We start from the raw sequence: 23,357 nt of genomic DNA, 5'->3' as shown, positions 1-23,357 counted from the left end.
TGATCCATCGAGCCAGGGTGGCCTTAGAAGCCTGCGACCCTTTGCGCTTACCAGCGACAAGGACAAAGAGTGCATCCGAACGGCGCAGGGGCGCCGTGCGGGAAATGTAGATTCTGAGTGCTCTCACCAGATCTAACAAATGTAAATCCTTCTCATACCGATGAACTGCATGAGGACAAAACGAAGGCAAAGAGATATCCTGATTAAGATGAAAAGAGGATACCACCTTCGGGAGAAACTCCTGAATGGGGCGCAGCACTACCTTGTCCTGGTGGAAGACCAGGAAGGGAGCCTTGGAAGACAGCGCTGCTAGCTCAGACACTCTCCGAAGAGATGTGATCGCTACCAGAAAAGCCACTTTCTGTGATAGTCTAGAAAGTGAAACCTCCCTCAGAGGCTCGAAGGGCGGCTTCTGGAGGGCAACTAGTACCCTGTTCAGATCCCATGGATCTAACGGCCGTTTGTACGGGGGAACGATATGGCAAACCCCCTGTAGGAACGTGCGCACCTTAGAAAGTCGTGCTAGACGCTTCTGAAAAAAGACGGATAGCGCCGAGACTTGTCCTTTAAGGGAGCCGAGCGACAAACCTTTTTCTAACCCAGATTGCAGGAAAGAAAGAAAGGTAGGCAATGCAAATGGCCAGGGAAACACTCCCTGAGCAGAGCACCAGGATAAGAATATCCTCCACGTTCTGTGGTAGATCTTAGCAGACGTGGGCTTCCTAGCCTGTCTCATGGTGGCAACGACCCCTTGGGATAAGCCTGAAGACGCTAGGATCCAGGACTCAATGGCCACACAGTCAGGTTCAGGGCCGCAGAATTCCGATGGAAAAAAGGCCCTTGGGACAGTAAGTCTGGTCGGTCTGGTAGTGCCCACGGATGGCCGACCGTGAGATGCCACAGATCCGGATACCACGCCCTCCTCGGCCAGTCTGGAGCGACGAGTATGACGCGGCTGCAGTCGGATCTGATCTTGCGTATCACTCTGGGCAAGAGTGCCAGAGGTGGAAACACATAAGGGAGCCGGAACTGCGACCAATCTTGCACTAGGGCGTCTGCTGCTAGAGCTCTTTGATCGCGAGACCGTGCCATGAAGGTTGGGACCTTGTTGTTGTGCCGGGACGCCATTAGGTCGACGTCCGGCCTTCCCCATCGGCGACAGATTTCCTGAAACACGTCCGGGTGAAGGGACCATTCCCCTGCGTCCATGCCCTGGCGACTGAGGAAGTCTGCTTCCCAGTTTTCTACGCCGGGGATGTGAACCGCGGATATGGTGGAGGCCGTGGCTTCCACCCACATCATAATCCGCCGGACTTCCTGGAAGGCTTGCCGACTGCGTGTCCCCCCTTGGTGATTGATGTATGCCACCGCTGTGGAGTTGTCCGATTGAATTCGGATCTGCTTCCCTTCCAGCCACTGTTGGAAGGCTAGTAGGGCAAGATACACTGCTCTGATTTCCAGAACATTGATCTGAAGGGTGGACTCCTGCTGAGTCCACGTACCCTGAGCCCTGTGGTGGAGAAACACTGCTCCCCACCCTGACAGACTCGCGTCTGTCGTGACCACCGCCCAGGACGGTGGTAGGAAGGATCTTCCCTGTGATAATGAGGTGGAAAGGAGCCACCACTGCAGAGAGTCCTTGGCCGTCTGGGAAAGGGAGACTTTCCTGTCCAGGGATGTTGACTTCCCGTCCCATTGGCGGAGAATGTCCCATTGAAGTGGACGCAGATGAAACTGCGCAAACGGAACCGCCTCTATTGCCGCCACCATCTTCCCGAGGAAGTGCATGAGGCGTCTTAAGGAGTGCGACTGACTTTGAAGGAGAGCCTGCACCCCAGTCTGTAGAGACCGCTGCTTGTCCAGCGGAAGCTTCACTATCGCTGAGAGAGTATGAAACTCCATGCCAAGATACGTTAGTGATTGGGTCGGTGACAGATTTGACTTTGGGAAGTTGATGATCCACCCGAACGCCTGGAGAGTCTCCAGTGCAACATTCAGGCTGAGTTGGCATGCCTCTTGAGAGGGTGCCTTGACCAGTAGATCGTCCAAGTAAGGGATCACAGAGTGTCCGTGAGAGTGCAAGACTGCTACCACTGCCGCCATGATCTTGGTGAACACCCGAGGGGCTGTCGCCAGACCAAATGGCAGAGCTACGAACTGAAGATGGTCGTCTCCTATCACGAAGCGTAGAAAGCGTTGGTGCTCTGTAGCAATCGGCACGTGGAGATAAGCATCTTTGATGTCTATTGATGCTAGGAAATCTCCTTGAGACATTGAGGCAATGACTGAGCGGAGGGATTCCATCCGGAACCGCCTGGCGTTCACATGCTTGTTGAGCAGTTTTAGGTCCAGAACAGGACGGAAGGAGCCGTCCTTTTTTGGAACCACAAAGAGATTGGAGTAAAATCCTCGCCCCCGTTCCTGAGGGGGGACAGGGATCACGACTCCTTCTGCTCTTAGAGAGTCCACCGCCTGCAGCAGGGCATCTGCTCGGTTGGGGTGTGGGGAGGTTCTGAAGAACCGAAGTGGAGGCCGAGAACTGAACTCGATTCTGTACCCGCGAGACAAAATGTCTGTTACCCACCGGTCTTTGACCTGTGACAGCCAAATGTCGCAAAAGCGGGAGAGCCTGCCACCGACCGAGGATGCGGAGGGAAGAGGCCGAAAGTCATGAGGTAGCCGCTTTGGAAGCGGTTCCTCCATTTGCTTTCCTGGGGCGTGAGTGAGCCCGCCAGGAATCTGAGCTCCCTTGTTCTTTCTGAGTCCTTTTGGACGAGGAGAATTGGGCCTTGCCCGAGCCTCGAAAGGACCGAAACCTCGACTGCCACTTTTTCTGTTGAGGTTTACTTGCTCTGGGCTGTGGTAAGGAAGAGTCCTTACCCTTGGACTGTTTTATGATTTCAGCCAATGGCTCACCAAACAGTCTGTCTCTAGATAATGGCAAGCTGGTTAAGCATTTTTTGGAACCAGCATCTGCTTTCCAGTCCTTTAACCACAAGGCTCTGCGCAAAACTACAGAATTGGCGGACGCCATAGCGGTACGGCTCGTAGATTCTAGGACAGCATTGATAGCATAGGTCGCAAACGCAGACATTTGCGAAGTTAGGGACGCCACCTGCGGTACTGCTGGATGTATGATAGCATCCACCTGTGCTAAACCAGCTGAAATAGCTTGGAGTGCCCACACGGCCGCGAATGCTGGAGCAAACGACGCGCCGATAGCTTCATAGACAGATTTCAACCAAAGGTCCATCTGTCTGTCGTTGGCATCTTTAAGTGAAGCGCCATCCTCTACTGCGACTATGGATCTAGCCGCAAGCTTGGAAATTGGGGGATCCACCTTTGGACACTGGGTCCAGCGTTTGGCCACCTCAGAGGGAAAAGGATAACGGGTATCCTTAGAACGTTTAGAGAAACGCTTGTCTGGATGAGCGTCGTGTTTCTGGATCGATTCTCTGAAGTCAGAGTGGTCCAAAAAAGCACTTAATTTACGCTTGGGATACAGGAAATGGAACTTCTCCTGCTGTGCAGCTGCCTCCTCTGCTGAAGGAGCTGGGGGAGAAATATCCAACAGTCTATTAATTGCCGATATAAGGTCATTAACCATGGCGTCACCATCAGGGGCATCCAGATTGAGAGGGGCCTCAGGATTAGAATCCTGATCACCGTCCTCAGTCTCATCACAGAGAGACTCTTCTCGCTGAGACCCTGAGCAGTGTGATGACGTCGAGGGTCTTTCCCAGCGAGCTCGCTTAGGCTGCCTGGGACTGTCATCTGAGTCAGAGACTTCAGCCTGTGATGCTTGAGACCCCCTTGAAGTACGGATTAGTTCCAACTGAGGGGCACCGGAGAGCATAGACACAGCAGTGTCCATGGTCTGAGTAACTGGCCTGGACTGCAAGGTCTCCAGGATTTTTGTCATAGTCACAGACATTTTATCAGCAAAAACTGCAAAGTCTGTCCCCGTCACTGGGGCAGGGTTCACAGGCGTCTCTGCCTGGGCCACTACCACCATAGGCTCTGGCTGACGAAGTGCCACTGGGACTGAACATTGCACACAATGTGAGTCATTGGAGCCTGCCGGTAGATCAGCCCCACACGCTGTACAAGCAGTGTATACAGCCCGTGCCTTGGCACCCTTGCGTTTTGCGGATGACATGTTGCTGCCTCCTCAGAGCAGTACAGGGTGTCCAGCCAAGAAGCGACCTTACAGTGCAACTATATATATATATATGGTACCAAGAAAAAAGTACACTAATATAACACTGAGGCACTAGTGGGGCCAGCACTAAAGTGCAGCTTACCGCCCGCTTAGGAGCGGGTGTGTGGTCGCCGAAATCCCTTTAGTCTGGGTCTCCCAGAGCCTGCTGCCTTTCCCCAGCCAGACTGCATGTGTAATGGCTGCCGGCGTCCTTGTGGAGAGGGGGGCGGGCCCTGGGCGTATACAGACGAAGAGCGGGAAGCCTGCTTCCCACTGTGCCTAGTGAGAGGGCTGGAGCATGTAAATAAAGCTCCAGCCCTCGGCGCTGCCAATTGAGCAGCGTCTCTCCCCTACCCTGATTGACAGGGTGGGGGCGGGAACGAAGCGGCGCTAGGCCGCAGAAGCCGGGGGCTAAAGTTAGAAGCGCCGCCGCCGTAAAAGCGCGGTCGGCGCAAAGTCCCCGGCGCACCACAAGTCGCAGCTGCGCCGCCGCTCCAGGAGCGGTCGGCGCAGTAGTTCCCAACATGTAACGTCACTCAGCAAAGCTGCAGTGACCTAACCCCAGCGCTAATGTCCCCGGCGCACTATAACGCTCAGCAAGCCTTGAGAGTGTCCGTGCCTGCCGGGGACACCGAGTACCTGAATGATGCAGGGCCTTGTCCCTGACTGTACTCATGCTCCAAATCCAGCAGGTTCTCTGGGTCTGTGGATGGAGCCCGGCCTCAGGGCTTGGGGGCCGGCAAGATCCCACTTCCACAGAACCCTCCAGGGGATGTGGAAGGAAAACAGCATGTGGGCTCCAGCCTCCGTACCAGCAATAGGTACCTCAACCTTACAAGCACCACCGCGGGTGAGAAGGGAGCATGCTGGGGGCCCTATATGGGCCCTCTTTTCTTCCATCCGATATAGCCAGCAGCTACTGCTGACTACAAACAGTGGAGCTATGCGTGGATGTCTGACCTCCTTCGCACAAAGCAGAAAACTGGTGAGCCAGTGATCCCACTGGGGGTGTATAGCCAGAAGGGGAGGGGCCTTACACTTTTTAGTGTAATTGCTTTGTGTGGCCTCCGGAGGCAGTGCTATACACCCAATCGTCTGGGTCTCCCAATGGAGCGCCGAAGAAAAACTCGGCTGATTTTAGTTCACGTTAGTTCCGAGTGCAACGCAAGTGCGATGCTTTTTCTGAATGATTTTACTAGCGTGTGTAATGCGTGTGTAATGCGTATTTTTTACTATGTCATCTGCCCTTCAGCTCTGCTACATGGCCGCTGACAGCAGACACAGACAGCCATGTAGCAGAGCTGAATGGCAGATGACAGCAGACACAGACAGAGCCGCACGATCAGAATGAACTCGGGTGAACTTCCCCCGACTTCATTGTCATGCTGCGGCTCTGTCTGTGCCGCGTCCTGATTAGCGGTCACCTGTGAAAGGCTCACCGGTGACCGCTAATCCCCTGAGTGACTGAAGTTAGCAGCCCTCTCTAATACTCACTGTTCCCAGATCCCCGGCGCGGCATTCACACTGCTGCGGTGGCTTTTACTATTTTGAAAAAGCCGGCCGCTCATTAAACAATCTCGTATTCCCTGCTTTCCCCGCCCACAGGCGCCTATGATTGGTTGCAGTGAGACACGCCCCCACGCTGAGTGACAGGTGTCTCACTGCACCCAATCACAGCAGCCGGTGGGCGTGTCTATACTGTGCAGTGAAATAATTAAATAATTAAAAAAAACGGCGTGCGGTCCCCCCAATTTTAATACCAGCCAGATAAAGCCATACGGCTGAAGGCTGTTATTCTCGGGATGGGGAGCTCCACGTTATGGGGAGCCCCCCAGCCTAACAATATCAGCCAGCAGACGCCCAGAATTGCCGCATACATTAGATGCGACAGTTCTGGGACTGTACCCGGCTCTTCCCGATTTGCCCTGGTATGTTGGCAATCGGGGTAATAAGGAGTTAATGGCAGCCCATAGCTGCCACTAAATCCTAGATTAATCATGGCAGGCGTCTCCCCAAGATACCTTCCATGATTAATCTGTAAGTTACAGTTAATAAACACACACACACCTGAAAAAATCATTAGAAATAAAAAACACTAACAAATTCCCTGGTTCACCAATTTAATAAGCTCCAAAAAGCCCTCCATGTCCGGCGTAATCCAGGATGGTCCAGCGTCGCTTCCAGCTCTGCTGCATGAAGGTGACCGGAGCTGCAGAAGACACCGCCGCTCCTGTCACCTCCACGTGGCAACTGAAGACAGCCGCGCGATCAGCTGAGCTGTCACTGAGGTTACCCGGTGGCCGCAGGTAATCTCAGTGACAGCTCAGCTGATCGCGCTATTCCCTTCATTAGCTGCGTGGAGCTGACAAGAGCGGCGGTGTCTTCTGCAGCTCCGTTCACCTTCATGCAGCAGAGCTGGAAGCGATGCTGGACCATCCTGGATTACGCCGGACATGGAGGGCTTTTTGGGGCTTATTAAATTGGTGAACCAGGGAATTTGTTAGTGTTTTTTATTTCTAATAAATGATTTTTTCAGGTGTGTGTGTGTGTGTGTGTGTGTGTGTTTATTTACTGTAACTTACAGATTAATCATGGAAGATATCTCGTGGAGACGCCTGACATGATTAATCTAGGATTTAGTGGCAGCTATGGGCTGCCATTAACTCCTTATTACCCCGATTTGCCAACGCACCAGGGCAAATCAGGAAGAGCCGGGTACAGTCCCAGAACTGTGGCATCTAATGTATGCAGCAATTCTGAGCGGCTGCTGACTGATATTGTTAGGCTGGGGGGCTCCCCATAACGTGGAGATCCCCATCCTGAGAATACCAGCCTTCAGCCGTATGGCTTTTTCTGGCTGGTATTAAAATTGGGGGGACCGCACGCCTTTTTTTTAATTATTTATTTCACTGCACAGTATAGACCTGCCCACCGGCTGCGGTGACTGGGTGCAGTGAGACACCTGTCACTCAGCGTGGGGGCGTGTCTCACTGCAACCAATCATAGGCGCCTGTGGGTGGGGACAGCAGGGAATACGAGATTGTTTAATGAGCGGCCGGCTTTTTCAATATAGTAAAAGCCGCCGCAGCAATGTGAATGCCGTGCAGCGCCGCACCGGGGATCGGGGAACGGGGAGTATGAGAGAGGAGGGGAAAATGACCGACAGACTGTGAGAGAGGGACAGAGATAGTGACGGACCGACAGAGAGAATAGAGACCGAGAGGAAGAGACCGACTGACAGAATAGTGATTGACAGACATTGTGAGACATCACTCGTTTCCAGTGTTTTAGGAAACATGCGAGAAATGTACCGTGTTTCCCCGATAGTAAGACACCCCCGATAGTAAGACGTAGTGGGGATTTTGGGGGGGGGGGGGTGGGCTAATGTAAAACGTACCCCGAAAGTAAGACATAGTAAACGGAAAGCGTTATATATTTATTTTTTTTCTTCTTCTTTACAGTACCGGCCGAGCGCCCAGCTGAGCGCCCTGACACGCCGGCGGCCGAACGCTCAGCTGAGCGCCCTGACATGCCGGCGGCCGAGCGCCCAGCTGAGAGCCGTCACATGCCGGCGGTCGGGCGCCTAGCCGAGCGCCCTGACATGCCGGCGGCCAAGCGCTCAGCTGAGCGCCCTGACATGCCGGCGGCCGAGCGCCCAGCTGAGAGCCCTGACATGCCGGCGGTCGGGCACCTAGCCGAGCGCCCTGACATGCCGGCGGCCGAGCGCTCAGCTGAGCGCCCTGACATGCCGGCGGCCGAGCGCTCAGCTGAGCTCCCTGACACGCCGGCGGCCGAGCGCTCAGCTGAGCGCCCTGACATGCCGGCGGCCAGCGCCCAGTTCTTCTTTACAGTACCGGCCGAGTGCCCAGCTGAGCGCCCTGACACGCCGGCGGCCGAGCGCTCAGCTGAGCTCCCTGACACGCCGGCGGCCGAGCGCTCAGCTGAGCGCCCTGACACGCCGGCGGCCGAGCGCTCAGCTGAGCACCCTGACACGCCGGCGGCCGAGCGCTCAGCTGAGCGCCCCGACATGCCGGCGGCCGAGCGCCCAGCTGAGCGCCCTGACATGCCGGCGGCCGAGCGCTCAGCTGAGCGCCCTGACATGCCGGCGGTCGGGCGCCCAGCCGAGCGCCCTGACACGCTGGTGGCCGAGTGCCCAGCTGAGCGCCCAGACATGCCGGCGGCCGAGCGCCCAGCTGAGCGCCCAGACATGCCGGCGGCCGAGCGCCCAGCTGAGCGCCCAGACATGCCGGCGGTCGGGCGCCCAGCCGAGCGCCCTGACACGCTGGTGGCCGAGTGCCCAGCTGAGTGCCCTGACATGACGGCGGCCGAGCGCCCAGTTGAGCGCCCTGACATGCCGGCGGACGAGCGCCCAGCTGAGAGCTGTCACATGCTGGCGGTCGGGCGCTCAGACGAACGCTCGACCATCGAGAAATGTTGCAGTAATGTTGTCCGTGGTCCATCAGGACCACGGACAACATACAAAAACACGCAGCCTCAGTGCCCTCATGTGCAGCAATCGCGGCAAGTCCCCATACGGTACATTGCATGGAGACTTGCTGCGATTGCTGTGGGTTTTTTTTCCAATATAAGACATATCCCGAAAGTAAGACATAGTGGAACTTTTGGGGGTAAAAAGAATGTAAGACACTGTCTTACTTTCGGGGAAACGCAGTATTTAGAAAATCGCATGTCACTAGGATGGTGTGAGTGCCGTCCCGTGACATCCGATTTTTTACACGCTCCCATAGACTTGCATTGGAGAGACTCACAGTAGAAACTCGCAAAAAAGCAGCATGCTGCGATTCGATTTTTTTCTCAGTACGGTTTGGAGTCGGACTGAAAAAAAAAAAAAAAAAAAAAAAATCGCAAATGCGAGTTGAATCATTGACTAACAACTAACGTGTCCGATTCCAATGCGAGTTTTTCTCGCATTGCTCTACTGCGAGAAACTCGCAAGTGAGAAGCAGCCCTTATAGATATGGTGAACCCTCAAGTAACATTAAATGAAGGCCAATGGACACAGGTGGCTGAATTGAAAGAATTGCTTAATCACCCATTTACCGTGACTCAAAAATTACAAGCTGAGGATTTAACTCCTGGCATTTTCATAAGGGAGTGGAAGAACTTGAAATTTTGCCTATCCCAAAGAGGAGGTTTAAACGCAGATGGCATTTCTGCTTCAATGAAACGGAGAGAGACACAGCTATTGGAAAATAAAATTCTTCTGGCAGCTGTTTATGTGGACCCAAGTCATTGTATACTGCTTGATGATCAACAGCTTACTAAAGGAAAAGAAGCTTTGAGTGAGGTAGCAGTTAGCATGAGCGGCTACAGGACTGCCAGGCGCAAGAGGACTTGGGTCCTGACAGTGCTACTGCTGCCATATCTTCATCCTTATCAGATGAGGAGTTTAACTTTGACAAGTATTTGGATGACATGGAGCAGCAAAGTGTTGCCGCAAGGAAAAAGATTTCACTCCGTCTCCTATAGCAGCAGATTGACCAGATTTCAGTAAAATTTTTCACTTGCTCTCAAAGAAATAGAAAAATTCAACCGTTCAGCAAAACTGACTGTGCATGAAGCAATTCCTCTATATCCGGAAATTGTTAGAGATGTTGTCCATGTGGTTACGGCTTTGCCTCCAACCCAAGTTACTGTAGAGAAGTTCTCTAGCCTTAAAATTATTAGGTCAGATTTGAGGTCATCTATGAAGGAGGATCTGATGGAAGCAATTCTATTTCTTACAACAAATTCATGGACTGCACAAAGGTTATTTAGTATGTTTTTGTTGAAAACTGTTTTTTTGCCACTTATATAGCGTATTACATAGTGTTATATATAACACTATATAAGTGGCAAAAAACAGTTTTCAACAAAAACATACTACATAATAACATTTATTATATTGCTTATATTTAAAGGGGTTATCCGGCTTATTTTGACTTTTTTTATTATTTCCCTATTGGGCTACATTGGGGCAGGTAAGTAGATAGTGAGCACTTACCTGCTCCACTGTCAGCCCCTCTCCCCCCGGCTCAGAGTAGTCATGTGACCGCTCCTGCCGCGATATTGCTGCTTCCGGTCATTTCATGTCAACATGGGCTGGGCCATGTTGACATGCAAATCTGGAACAGCATGTTGTCGCCCTGCTGGGCGGGTACAGTGCGTGGAGTCCCCGCCCCCTTCCCTGCACCCTCCCACACATTCCCCCGCACCCTGTACTCTGCCCATAACCTCCCCCTGCACTGCTGTGGGGTCCGTCACCTGGGGGAGGGGCCTGCCTGCGGCTGCCGTGGTGTCAGCTCCAGCACCGGACCCCCTGCTCAGGATCGCACATTCAAATGTACCGGCATCACAGATCACAGACGCCGATATATTTGAAAGCGCTGATGAGAGGGAGCGCTGCTTCTCATCACTGCCCCGCTGTCTGTGCTCTCTTCAGCACAGCGGTGACGTCACTACTGTGCTGATATGTCCAGAGCACAGACAGCGCGCGAACGTGCAGGAGCGGCGGGGACAGAGGACGGGTGAGTATGTACTCCCTACATGTGTTCCCTAGGGAGTGGGGGGGGGGGGTTCGGTGCAGAGCACCGTGTGTGCGTGCTATGCAGAGCCATATGTGTACGTGCGCGGTGCAGAGCCATGTGTGTGTGTGTGCACGGTGCAGAGCCATGTGTGTGTGTGTGTGCACGGTGCAGAGCCATGTGTGTGTGTGTGTGCACGGTGCAGAGCCATGTGTGTGTGTGCACGGTGCAGAGCCATGTGTGTAAGTGTGTGTGCACGGTGCAGAGCCATATGTGTGTGTGTGTGCACGGTGCAGAGCCATATGTGTGTGTGTGTGCACGGTGCAGAGCCATATGTGTGTGTGTGCGCGGTGCAGAGCCATGTGTGTGTGTGTGTGTGCACGGTGCAGAGCCATGTGTGTGTGTGTGCGCGCGGTGCAGAGCCATATGTGTGTGTGTGCGCGCGGTGCAGAGCCATATGTGTGTGTGTGTGTGGTGCAGAGCCATGTGTGTGTGCGGTGCAGAGTCCGATGTGTGTGCGATGCAGAGCCGTGTGTGTGATGCAGAGCCGTGTGTGTGGTGCAGAGCCGTGTGTGTGTGCGGTGCAGAGCCGTGTGTGTGTGCGGTGCAGAGCCATGTGTGTGTGTGCGGTGCAGAGCCATATGTGTGTGTGCGTGCAGAGCCATATGTGTGTGCGCGGTGCAGAGCCATATGTGTGTGCGCGGTGCAGAGCCATATGTGTGTGCGCGGTGCAGAGCCATATGTGTGTGCGCGGTGCAGAGCCATGTGTGTGTGCGCGGTGCAGAGCCATGTGTGTGTGCGCGGTGCAGAGCCATGTGTGTGTGCGCGGTGCAGAGCCATGTGTGTGTGCACGGTGCAGAGCCATGTGTGTGTGCGCGGTGCAGAGCCATATGTGTGTGTGTGGTGCAGAGCCATGTGTGCGTGCTATGCAGAGCCATATGTGTACGTGCGCGGTGCAGAGCCATGTGTGTGTGTGTGCACGGTGCAGAGCCATGTGTGTGTGTGTGTGCACGGTGCAGAGCCATGTGTGTGTGTGTGTGCACGGTGCAGAGCCGTGTGTGTGTGTGCACGGTGCAGAGCCATGTGTGTAAGTGTGTGTGCACGGTGCAGAGCCATATGTGTGTGTGTGTGCACGGTGCAGAGCCATATGTGTGTGCGCGGTGCAGAGCCATATGTGTGTGCGCGGTGCAGAGCCATATGTGTGTGCGCGGTGCAGAGCCATATGTGTGTGTGTGTGCGCGGTGCAGAGCCATGTGTGTGTGTGTGTGCACGGTGCAGAGCCATGTGTGTGTGTGTGCACGGTGCAGAGCCATGTGTGTAAGTGTGTGTGCACGGTGCAGAGCCATATGTGTGTGTGTGTGCGCGGTGCAGAGCCATATGTGTGTGCGCGGTGCAGAGCCATATGTGTGTGCGCGGTGCAGAGCCATATGTGTGTGCGCGGTGCAGAGCCATATGTGTGTGCGCGGTGCAGAGCCATATGTGTGTGCGCGGTGCAGAGCCATATGTGTGTGCGCGGTGCAGAGCCATATGTGTGTGCGCGGTGCAGAGCCATATGTGTGTGCGCGGTGCAGAGCCATATGTGTGTGCGCGGTGCAGAGCCATATGTGTGTGCGCGGTGCAGAGCCATATGTGTGTGCGCGGTGCAGAGCCATATGTGTGTGCGCGGTGCAGAGCCATATGTGTGTGCGCGGTGCAGAGCCATGTGTGTGTGCGCGGTGCAGAGCCATGTGTGTGTGCGCGGTGCAGAGCCATGTGTGTGTGTGCGGTGCAGAGCCATATGTGTGTGTGTGTGTGGTGCAGAGCCATGTGTGTGTGCGATGCAGAGCCGTGTGTGTGATGCAGAGCCGTGTGTGTGTGTGCGGTGCAGAGCCATGTGTGTGTGTGCGGTGCAGAGCCATGTGTGTGCGCGGTGCAGAGCCATATGTGTGTGCGCGGTGCAGAGCCATGTGTGTGTGCGCGGTGCAGAGCCATGTGTGTGTGCGCGGTGCAGAGCCATGTGTGTGTGCGCGGTGCAGAGCCATGTGTGTGTGCGCGGTGCAGAGCCATGTGTGTGCGCGGTGCAGAGCCATGTGTGTGTGCGCGGTGCAGAGCCATGTGTGTGTGCGCGGTGCAGAGCCATGTGTGTGTGCGCGGTGCAGAGCCATGTGTGTGCGCGGTGCAGAGCCATGTGTGTGCGCGGTGCAGAGCCATGTGTGTGTGCGCGGTGCAGAGCCATATGTGTGTGCGCGGTGCAGAGCCATATGTGTGTGCGCGGTGCAGAGCCATATGTGTGTGCGCGGTGCAGAGCCATATGTGTGTGCGCGGTGCAGAGCCATATGTGTGTGCGCGGTGCAGAGCCATATGTGTGTGCGCGGTGCAGAGCCATATGTGTGTGCGCGGTGCAGAGCCATATGTGTGTGCGCGGTGCAGAGCCATATGTGTGTGCGCGGTGCAGAGCCATATGTGTGTGCGCGGTGCAGAGCCATATGTGTGTGCGCGGTGCAGAGCCATATGTGTGTGCGCGGTGCAGAGCCATATGTGTGTGCGCGGTGCAGAGCCATATGTGTGTGCGCGGTGCAGAGCCATATGTGTGTGCGCGGTGCAGAGCCATATGTGTGTGCGCGGTGCAGAGCCATATGTGTGTGCGCGGTGCAGAGCCATATGTGTGTGCGCGGTGCAGAGCCATATGTGTGTGCGCGGTGCAGAGCCATATGTGTGTGCGCGGTGCAGAGCCATATGTGTGTGCGCGGTGCAGAGCCATATGTGTGCGCGCGGTGCAGAGCCATATGTGTGCGCGCGGTGCAGAGCCATATGTGTGTGCGCGGTGCAGAGCCATATGTGTGTGCGCGGTGCAGAGCCATATGTGTGTGCACGGTGCAGAGCCATATGTGTGTGCACGGTGCAGAGCCATATGTGTGTGCACGGTGCAGAGCCATATGTGTGTGCGGGGTGCAGAGCCATATGTGTGTGCGGGGTGCAGAGCCATATGTGTGTGCGGGGTGCAGAGCCATGTGTGTGTGCGGGGTGTAGAGCCATATGTGTGTGCGGGGTGCAGAGCCATATGTGTGTGCGGGGTGCAGAGCCATATGTGTGTGCGGGGTGCAGAGCCATATGTGTGTGCGGGGTGCAGAACCATGTGTGCGCGGTGCAGAGCCATATGTGTGCGCGGTGCAGAGCCATATGTGTGTGCGGTGCAGAGCCATATGTGTGTGCGGTGCAGAGCCATATGTGTGTGCGGTGCAGAGCCATATGTGTATGCGGTGCAGAGCCATATGTGTGTGCGGTGCAGAGCCATATGTGTGTGCGGTGCAGAGCCATATGTGTGTGCGGTGCAGAGCCATATGTGTGTGTGTGCGGTGCAGAGCCCGATGTGGGGTTGTTATTTGCAATGCTGTTGTGATAACAGGTCAGTGCTGGGCAGAATACTGACAGGGAATGTGTGTGCAGGGGGCGAGGCTGGACACTGGGGAGGGGCTGGATACTGAGGCCGGGCGGTCCCAGCTGTGACTGGGAGGTTTGGCACAGGAAGTGGTCATGTTTGCTAGAGTTGAATGTAAACAAAGAGCTGCTGAGAATAAAGTCATAATTCAAGAGGAACTAAAGTTCATAATCAAAAAATAACAATGTAGGAGTGTTTTATATGACAATACAGGACAGATTAGCTTAACAAAAATTTTTGAGTTTATGTCGGACAACCCCTTTAAGTGAAAATTTTATTGTAGTACAATGTGAACATCAGACATTTAATCATTTTTGATACAATAATTAAAATATTTAGATAGAACATAAAAAACGGATTTTTGTGTACTCACCGTAAAATCGTTTTCTCTTAGCCATCATTGGGGGACACAGGACCATGGGTGTTATGCTGCTTATCCATAGGAGGACACTAAGTAGATGCAAAGATGTTAGCTCCTCCCCTGCAGTATACACCCCCTGGCCCAGCCAGGCTACTTCAGTTTTAGTACACAAGCAGTAGGAGAAGAAGTAACAAATAAACGTGAGTGAATACTCATAACAAAAAAGTACTGAGACAGAAAAAAAGCTAAGGCCCAACAGGGCAAAAGTGAGGGTGCTGTGTCCCCCAATGATGGCTAAGAGAAAACGATTTTACGGCGAGAACACAAAAATCCGTTTTCTCTGACGCCTCATTGGGGGACACAGGACCATGGGACGTCCTAAAGAAGTCCATGGGTGGGTAAACAATAAACAAAGCAACCCAAGGACTAGGAACCAGTCCCAGATAGCCAGGAGCGCCTACCGAGATAGGTACTCCACTATCGTTTGCAGAATTTTCCTACCTAGGTTCGCTTCAGCCGAAGCCTGGGTATGGACTCAGTAATACTTTGAAACAGTATGTAGGCAAGACCAGGTCGCAGCATTACACCTCTGTTCCACTGAAGCCTGATGCCCAACGGCCCAAGAGGCGCCAACTGCTCGCGTGGAATGAGTCCGCAGCCCACTAGGAATTGGCTTGAGTTGCAAGCAGTAGACCTCCTGGATCGCAGCGCGAATCCAGCGAGCCAGCGTTGCCAATGAAGCTGCCTCTCCTTTCTTAGGCCTTTCAAGAATGACGAACAAGGAGTCTATGTTCCTAAAGGGGCTATCCTGGGTACGTAATATCTGAGAGCCCTCACAAGGTCTAGTGAATATAGAACCCTTTCCACCCTATAGACTGGGTGTGGACAAAAGGAAGGCAGAACTATGTCCTCGTTCATATGAAACAGGGAAGTAACCTTCAGAAGAAAATCCGGAAGGGGGCATAGAACCACCTTGTCCTGATGAAAGATCAGAAAGGGTTCGCGGCAAGAGAGTGCTGCCAGTTCCGAAACTTGTCTGATGGACGTAATCACTACTAAGAATGTTACCTGCCAGGAGAGAAGAGCAAGAGAAGATATCTTAAAGTGAACCTGGTCATCAGAAATTTAGCTATAAACCTAAAAGTTCCCCCCTCTGCAGCTCCTGGGCTGCATTCTAGGAAGCTTCCTACAGTTTTTGTGGCCCCTTTTATTCCAAAATAAATACTTTACAAACTTGTACCTTTTCGTATGCAAATTTCTTAAATCTTCCATGGGGGCGGGCTGCCTGATGTACGTTGCTGTCCTCCTGCCGATTTACGCCGCCCCCGAACGCTGAATTTCAAACCTCAGGACGCCGCCCCTGGTCCCGCGCATGCGCTGTGCTACTGTAGCGGTGCCGTGCACTGCGTGCACGTGTGACCGCTGGTGACACTTTTGCGCGGGCACCGACTGCTCCGTCCGCTCCTCCCATCTATTTGAGGTGACGTCCGGTCATCTGGCCAGCGAGCGTTTGCGCAGAACGCTGGAGGAATAGGCGAAAGTGCGGTCACGAGGTTATGGGCGGCACTTGCTGATGACACTCACAGCGCCGCCCATAACCTCGTGCCCGCGCAAAGCGTCACTAGCGGTCACACGTGCACACAGTGCACGGCACCGCTACAGTAGCACAGCGCATGCGCGGGACCACGGGCGCCCAGGGGCGGCGTCCTGAGGTTTGAAATTCAGTGTTCGGGGGCGGCGTAAATCGGCAGGAGGACAGCAACGTACATCAGGCAGCCCGCCCCCATGGAAGATTTAAGAAATTTGCATACGAAAAAGGTACAAGTTTGTAAAGTATTTATTTTGGAATAAAAGGGGCCACAAAAACTATAGGAAGCTTCCTAGAATGCAGCCCAGGAGCTGCAGAGGGGGAAACTTTTAGCTTTATAGCTAAATTTCTGATGACAGGTTCCCTTTAAGAGGTTCAAAAGGGGACCTCTGGATACCGTCCAAAACGAGATTGAGGTCCCATGGGTCCAGCGACCGGTTATACAGGGAAACTAGATGGGAAACACCCTTGAGGAAAGTCTTGACTTGCGGATTGCAAGCTAGGCGGTATTGATAGAATATTGAGAGGCATAGGTTGGATATTAGATTCCCTGCACTGGGAAAGGAAAGTTTTCCACGTACGGTGGTAAATACGGGATGAAGGCCGGCTCTTGGGCACTGTACATGGTGGAGATGACCGCAGGAGAGAATCTCGCTCTTTTCAAAGTCCAGGTCTCAATGGCCAGGCCGTCAGCTTCAGGGCTCTGGAGTTCTGATGGGAAATGGGCCCTTGGGTCAGCAGGTCTGGGATGCTTACGAGGCGCCATGAGCAATTGTACTAATTCAGCATACCAGGCGCACCTGGGCTAGTCCGGTGCTAATAGTATCACCGGGACTCCTTCTGCCTTGATCTTCCTGATTACTCGCGGCAGCAGGGGCAGAGGCGAAAAACATGTAAGGTAGACGAAAACGACTTCAGGAGACTAGAGCATCCGCGCCAATGGACTGTGGATCACGTGGCCTAGCTAAGAACGCGGTTTCCTGTGCGTTCAACCTTGAGGCCATTAGATCCACGTCTGGTGTACTCCAGTGAGTGCAGATGTGTGGGAACACTTCTGGGTGGAGAAACCACTCTCCAACGGCCAGGCCTTGGCGACTTAGAAGGTCCGCCACCCAGTTCTCTACTCCCGGTATGTGTAACACTGAAAAAGCCCGGACCCCCGTCGATTAGGCCCAGGTGAAGAGCCTGAGGACCTCGAGATAAGCTGTCTTGCTGCTGGTACCTCCCTGCCGATTGACATAGGCCACAGCTGTTGCATTGTCCAATTGGACCCGAATCAAACGACCTACTAGCAGAAGTGGGGAATGACCTGAGCGCGAGAAGATGGCGCTGATTTTCAGGATGATTTCTGGGAAGGGGAGACTCCTGGGGTGTCCAACGTCCCGAAGCAGTGTGGAGCCAGTACGCTGCTCCCCAGACTAAGAGGTTAGTGTCCGTGGTCAGGAGTAGCCAGTCCACTTGGGGAAGAAAAACTCCTCGATATGGAAGAGGACTGAAGCCACCAGCAAAGCGCATACCTGACTGAAGGTGTCAGGTGAAAAGTTCGTCCAAGGAAAAGGGGCTCTTGTCCCAGGCAGCTAGAAGCGCAAGCTGCAGTGGGCGGTGGTGTGGCTAAGCGAGCATCACTGCCTCTATAGCCGCCGCTATCCTACCTAGCACTCTCATACTGAATCGTATGGAGCGAGAGGAGTATGTAGAGGGCAGCGTACCGCTTGTTGTAGAGCGGTCGCCTTGTCTTGAGGGGAAAATATCAAGTCCCGAAGAGTGTACCAGGGACATGCCCAGGGAGGTGACGGATTTTGACGGGACTGGGGATGATTTGACTGGAGTCAGAAGCTGCCCTCAGCGGGATAGGGTGCCCACAGAGATCTGCACGCTGGTTGAGCCCTTGATGAGGAGGCCATCCAAGCAAGGCAGAACAGCCACTCTCCTGGCGTGAAGGGCACTCATGGCGGCCGCCATGACCTTAGTTAAGACCCTTGGTGCTGTGGCAGAGCCAAGGGTAGGACCACAAATGAAAACAAGAAGTCCTGAACCGCGAAGCGGAGGAACTTTTGGTGAGCTGGAGCAATGGGTATGTGCAGGTACGCGTCCCCGATAGCTCGGGAGGCAAGGAATTCTCCTTCGACCATAAAAGGTAATAATGGACCCTAGGAAGTCCATTCTGAATCTCCTTACGTGCACGTTTGCTCAGGTGTTAGAGGTCCAGGATGAGACGAACTGACCCGTCCTTTTTTGGGGACCATTAGAGGTTAGAATAGAAGGCCTTGAACCTCTCGCCGTCCGGAACAGGTACCATCACCCCTGCCGTTTGGAGGGAGTGGATCGCTGAGAAGGCCTCGTGGTGTTTTGGAGCCTTTGGGGGGGTTTGAGAGAAAAGACTGACTAGGGGATCGGGTCCAGAATTCAATGTGGTAACCGGAAGACACAAGGTATCACACCCATTTGTGGTCTGAGGCGGCGGCCCAGATGGAGGACGACGAGACTCCTCTGTCTTTGTCTAGACTGCCAGGACGAGGTGGACTCGGGGAGGGCTGAGAAGCTCGGGCCCTGCGTGTCTAGTAAAAAACATCCTGGGCTAGAGTTGGGGGAGGGAGGTACTCTTTTCCTCCCGTGGCGTCAGACAAAAAAAAAAAGCCTGTCCAGACGATCGGCAAACCATCGGTCTGGAAAGGAGTACTGTAAGAGGCTTCTTAGAGACAGAGTCCGCTCTCCATTATCGGAACCAGAGGGCCTTACGGATGGCTATGGTATTTGAGGCGGCAATAACTGCGCAGGTAGCAGCGCCGAGGGAGGCCTGCATGAGGTACTCTGCCGCCGCAGCAATGTGAACTGTTACATCTGTGAGGGTCTGAGGTAAACTGGTAGTCCTGGTGCCTGTGCGACCCACACGGAAGGGGAGAGGGACCCGCGGCCTCGAGGCAGAGCGATCGAGCTGCTCCACTTGTCTGTCTGTCGGGTCCTTGAAGGAGGATCCATCAAGTAAAAGACAGGAGTGGTCCTTCAGGCAGGCGGAAGCCGGGTGAGGGTCCATCGAGGCCGGATCAGCCCAGCCCTTAGAGACCGCTAAGCCAAAGGGGTACCGGGACTCCATGAGTTTACGGATACCGAAACGGCGTCAAAATTTTTTTTTTTTTCTGAGGTTTCTTCACCCTTTTAAAGGAGACCGCAGGGTCAGTAGTAGTGGATGGGAGATCTTTCACATGCAGAGTTTTGATTGATTGCTGCTATAAGGGGAGTCCATCGCAACTTGATCGCTCGGGGAGGTTGAAACCAAGGAATCATCCCGGTACAAACATCATTCCCATTCCTCCGGCTCCTCAGTGACTGCGGAGCATGTGGGAGAACCCCATCTGTGTACCCCAGAGGGAGAACCATGGGGGTCATGCCCTGTTTCTGGTCTGCAAACAGTGAAGCAGAGGGCTGATTCTTATCAGAAAGACCCTCTATAGAGGTGTCATCAGGCTGCGTTCTGTCCAGGGGCCCCGAGGGGTGTGAGGACGATGTTGCATAGCCAGCACCAGGTTCTGGGAACTGTGCCCATTCTGTGGGACTGGGAGCCGTAGGCTCTGGGCTGGCAGCGGTTGCTGCGGTGCTGGCGGGGGGGTAAGCTATAGGGGCACCGGACTCACAGAAGGAAGAGGCGCTATCATCCCCTAGTAGCTCAGCGCCTTATAGTTGTTGCTGTAGTTGTGCAAAGAATAAAACATGTGACTGCAGCCTCTGGCTGATGAGCCACAAACTCTGATTGTAATGGGGGAGCAATGCTCTGCACAGATAATGTGCAAGTGAGGCTATAACTCACCCAGAACCCTGATGACCTCTCCCCCCCTCCTCCTGCGTCCCAGTTCTGGGAAGGAGGAAGCCAGCTCTGAGAGACGCCCACAGGCTCTGATCACAACAAGAGGGAGCAATGCTCTGCAGATCCTGTGTGAGGAGGGTTACGCGCGCTTTCTTATCGAGTGTCGGAGGGGACGGGGCTTAGCTCTGACAAGAAGGCATGAGAAAATATAATAAACAATAAAAATGGTGGGAAGGGACTCCTCTTCCCCCCTCCAGCCCTGCACAACAATGGTGGACAGAAAAAACTCTACAAGTGTACCGCAGCTGTGGGGGCACTGAGTCCTGGGGGCTTTCCCCCTCCCCCTGCCACAGGTGGAATGCTATGCAGGAGTCTGCAATCACAGCTCATGTGCATCCAGTCATTGTGACCTTTGCTCCAATTCAGTGTGGAGAGTCTGATGCCTGCTGGCAGAACTTGTATCAACTCAGAGCCTGCCAGAGGGACTGAGGAAGTTTTCATCTGTTCTGGGGCTCTGGAAAAATCAGAAGGATCTCACCTCAGCTCCTGTGGAGATGGCAGTCTGCTGCCTGGTCACACTTGGTGCACAACGTGTATCAACTCAGAGCCTGCAAGAGGGGCTGAGGAAGTTTTCATCTGCTCTGGGCTCTGGAAAATCAGTGCCATGAGACCTGTCGTCCAGTGAGTAACAGCCCAGGTTCCAGCGTCGCAGGTGGGGTACGGGGAGGCGACACTCCGCGTTCCCGCCTGTTGATGGTTTTGGGAAATCGGTCCCTGAAGGAAACAGTCGCCCTCTAAAAACAAAAAATTCTTGCTGCAGTAGTCTGCAGAGATGTGCCTCCTATAGACACTAAGCTAAAACTGAAGTAGCCTGGCTGGGCCAGGGGGTGTATACTGTAAGGTAGGAGCTAACATCTTTGCATCTACTTAGTGTCCTCCTATGGATAAGCAGCATAACACCCATGGTCCTGTGTCCCCCAATGAGGCATCAGAGAAATATATTTATTGGAATACAACTTTAGAACACAAAAAATATATATACATACACACAAGATATATATGTAATCTACTGTATATTACATAGTGTATTACATATTTACAATTTATTACAGTTTGTGTTCTAAAGTTGTATTCCAATAAATATATTTTATGTTCTATCCAAATATCTTGATTATTGTATTTTAAAAATTATTACATGTCTGATGTTCACATACACATGTTCATGTACGACAATACATTTTTCACCTAACTATAAGCAATATATGTAGGAGTCGGAGTCGTGGAGTCGGAGGTTTGGCTTACCGACTCCACAGCCCTGCTTTCTCAGTACTCTGCCAACCAAAAGGCCTACATTTTAAACAGTAAGTGTTCAAGAAATGTTCTTCCTCAACCCACTTACCGCTGTCATCATCTCATATACAGTGCAATAACTTTGCAACCAAATACATTCCGATTTTTGCTTACGCAAAAGGAAAATAAAAACCTTTTAAACCAAAACTAGCTGGAAGGGGTTGTCCAGTATTCAGACAACCCTTTCACTGTTGATATTGTTTTAACTGGTGGGGAAACATAACACCTATACTCCCCTTTGGTGCCTGCACCGTTCCAGCGATGTCAGCAATAGCCCTCCTGGGGATCTCACGACATTGTTGTGTCACATGACCCCTGAGATCAATCAGCGCTTCACTCTCCCCTCCATTGGGTGTATTTAAATGGTTATTCCCATCTCCAATATCCTATCCCAATAAGTAGTAAATGCAAAAATAATATTAGCAAATACCTCCAATTAGAAATGATGTTTCGTTCACACTAGACGGTGCCACCAGATGCTCTTGCGCATGTGCGGCCCGGAACCCGCAGCGGCGCCGCGCCACACACACCCACTACCACCTCCCAAAGTGGGGGTCGTCACACACACCCGCTCACAGTTGAAGCCCCCATAGGCCCGTTGTGGCACTTCCAGGGGTACCCGTGCCGGCCGAGGCAGGACCCATGCTGCTCCCAGATCCGACTGCTGGGGCTGGGTATGATTATCTTCTTTCATAGCCCTCCAGGGCCACCACTATCCTGAGGCTCCCCATTCAAGGACAGGAAACCAACTGATGCAGGGAGAGGCAACACCCTTTTTTATCCTGTAGGTTTCAAGTCCTAGAAGGGCGGATTCCTCTCTCTCGTGGTACAGTCATAGGGTGAAGCAAAAATGTAGTTTAGTTCTCCTGATGTAGCCAAGTTCCTTACCTAATGTGCAGGGCATTGCAACTTAGGTATCCATGGTTACGACCACTTATATACTGATAGTTAGATGCCCGTGGTCGTAACAATGGATATCTAACCTGCAATGCCCTGCACATGAAGTAAGGGATAAAGCTTTTCAGGAGAAATATACTACATTTCTAACTGGAGGTATTTGCTAATATTATTACTACGACTACTGCTGCTACTACTACTGCTGCTGCTGCTACTACTACCTCTTAAGCTATGTGCGCACGTTGTGTACAGTTCACTGCAGAAATCTCTGCAGCGATCTGAAGAGCACATGTGCGCTTTAAATCGCTGCAGAAATGTCCGTAGTGAAGCCGATTCCATGCGCTCGGCCTGCAGCTCCTCCCATAGACAGAGCAGGAGCTGCCGGCAAAGCGCACGGAAGAAGTGACATGTCACTTCTTTTTGCGCAGCGCTCTAAAACGCCACGTGCGCACGGCCCCTGCACAATCTCCATAGACTGTGCAAGGGACACAGGACGCATGCAGTTACGCTGCGCTACAAAGCGCAGCGTAACTGCATGTATTTACGCAACGTGCGCACATAGCCTTAAACATCTGGAGGGAGTGAATGTGCAGCCACAGATCTCACTACCTTTGGATGTCAGATTTATCCAAAGGAGGGGAAAATAAAGCAAGCACTAATTGGCCGCAGGGTCCATGTGACAATGTCATGCGATCCCCTGGAGAGTCAGTACCAAGTGTGGTGGAAGGGTGCCAGCACCAGATGAGGGTATAGATATTATATTATTGTGGCCAAAAATAGGGATTGAGATTGGACTGTCCAAGTCATAAAAAAAAATATTCCACAATACTGTACTAAAAATGATAATGAGAACAGTGCTAGGATATTATACCAATAATAATTCCTAGCACCACTGCGTGGAGATTCTGAACGTCAGAATGATGTGGGATACAGTGACGAGGAGATATTCAGAACAGTTCTCTTCATGTCAAAATCCTTGTGTAAAATGTACAGGTACAGACAGAATAGAAAACAGACATCTCAAACCATTGTCTGGCACCATTCCGCATCAGGAGGAGAGCGCCGATAACGTTATCTACCAGGACGTGGCATAACTGGCAGATATCGAGGATCACAAGTACATCACTCCTGCCTATGGTGCACACAAATATCTGCTGGTGAACTAGCAGCACCACTCCCCTTCTGATGTGATGTGCAACGGTAGCCCCATAAACAA

The 23,357-nt window shown here is 53.1% G+C and overlaps 1 protein-coding gene across 1 annotated transcript in view; it reads right to left on the bottom strand.

The window, feature by feature from the left end:
* PNPT1 (polyribonucleotide nucleotidyltransferase 1) overlaps nt 1–23,357 on the bottom strand; it is a 233,576-nt gene that overhangs the window by 124,767 nt on the left and 85,452 nt on the right. The window lies entirely within an intron of this gene.

Source organism: Anomaloglossus baeobatrachus, chromosome 3, assembly GCF_048569485.1.
Source record: "Anomaloglossus baeobatrachus isolate aAnoBae1 chromosome 3, aAnoBae1.hap1, whole genome shotgun sequence".
NCBI classification, from domain to species: Eukaryota; Metazoa; Chordata; class Amphibia; order Anura; family Aromobatidae; genus Anomaloglossus; species Anomaloglossus baeobatrachus.
The sequence above is the reverse complement of the archived record's forward strand: the minus strand, read 5'-3'. Positions and strand labels throughout refer to the sequence as shown.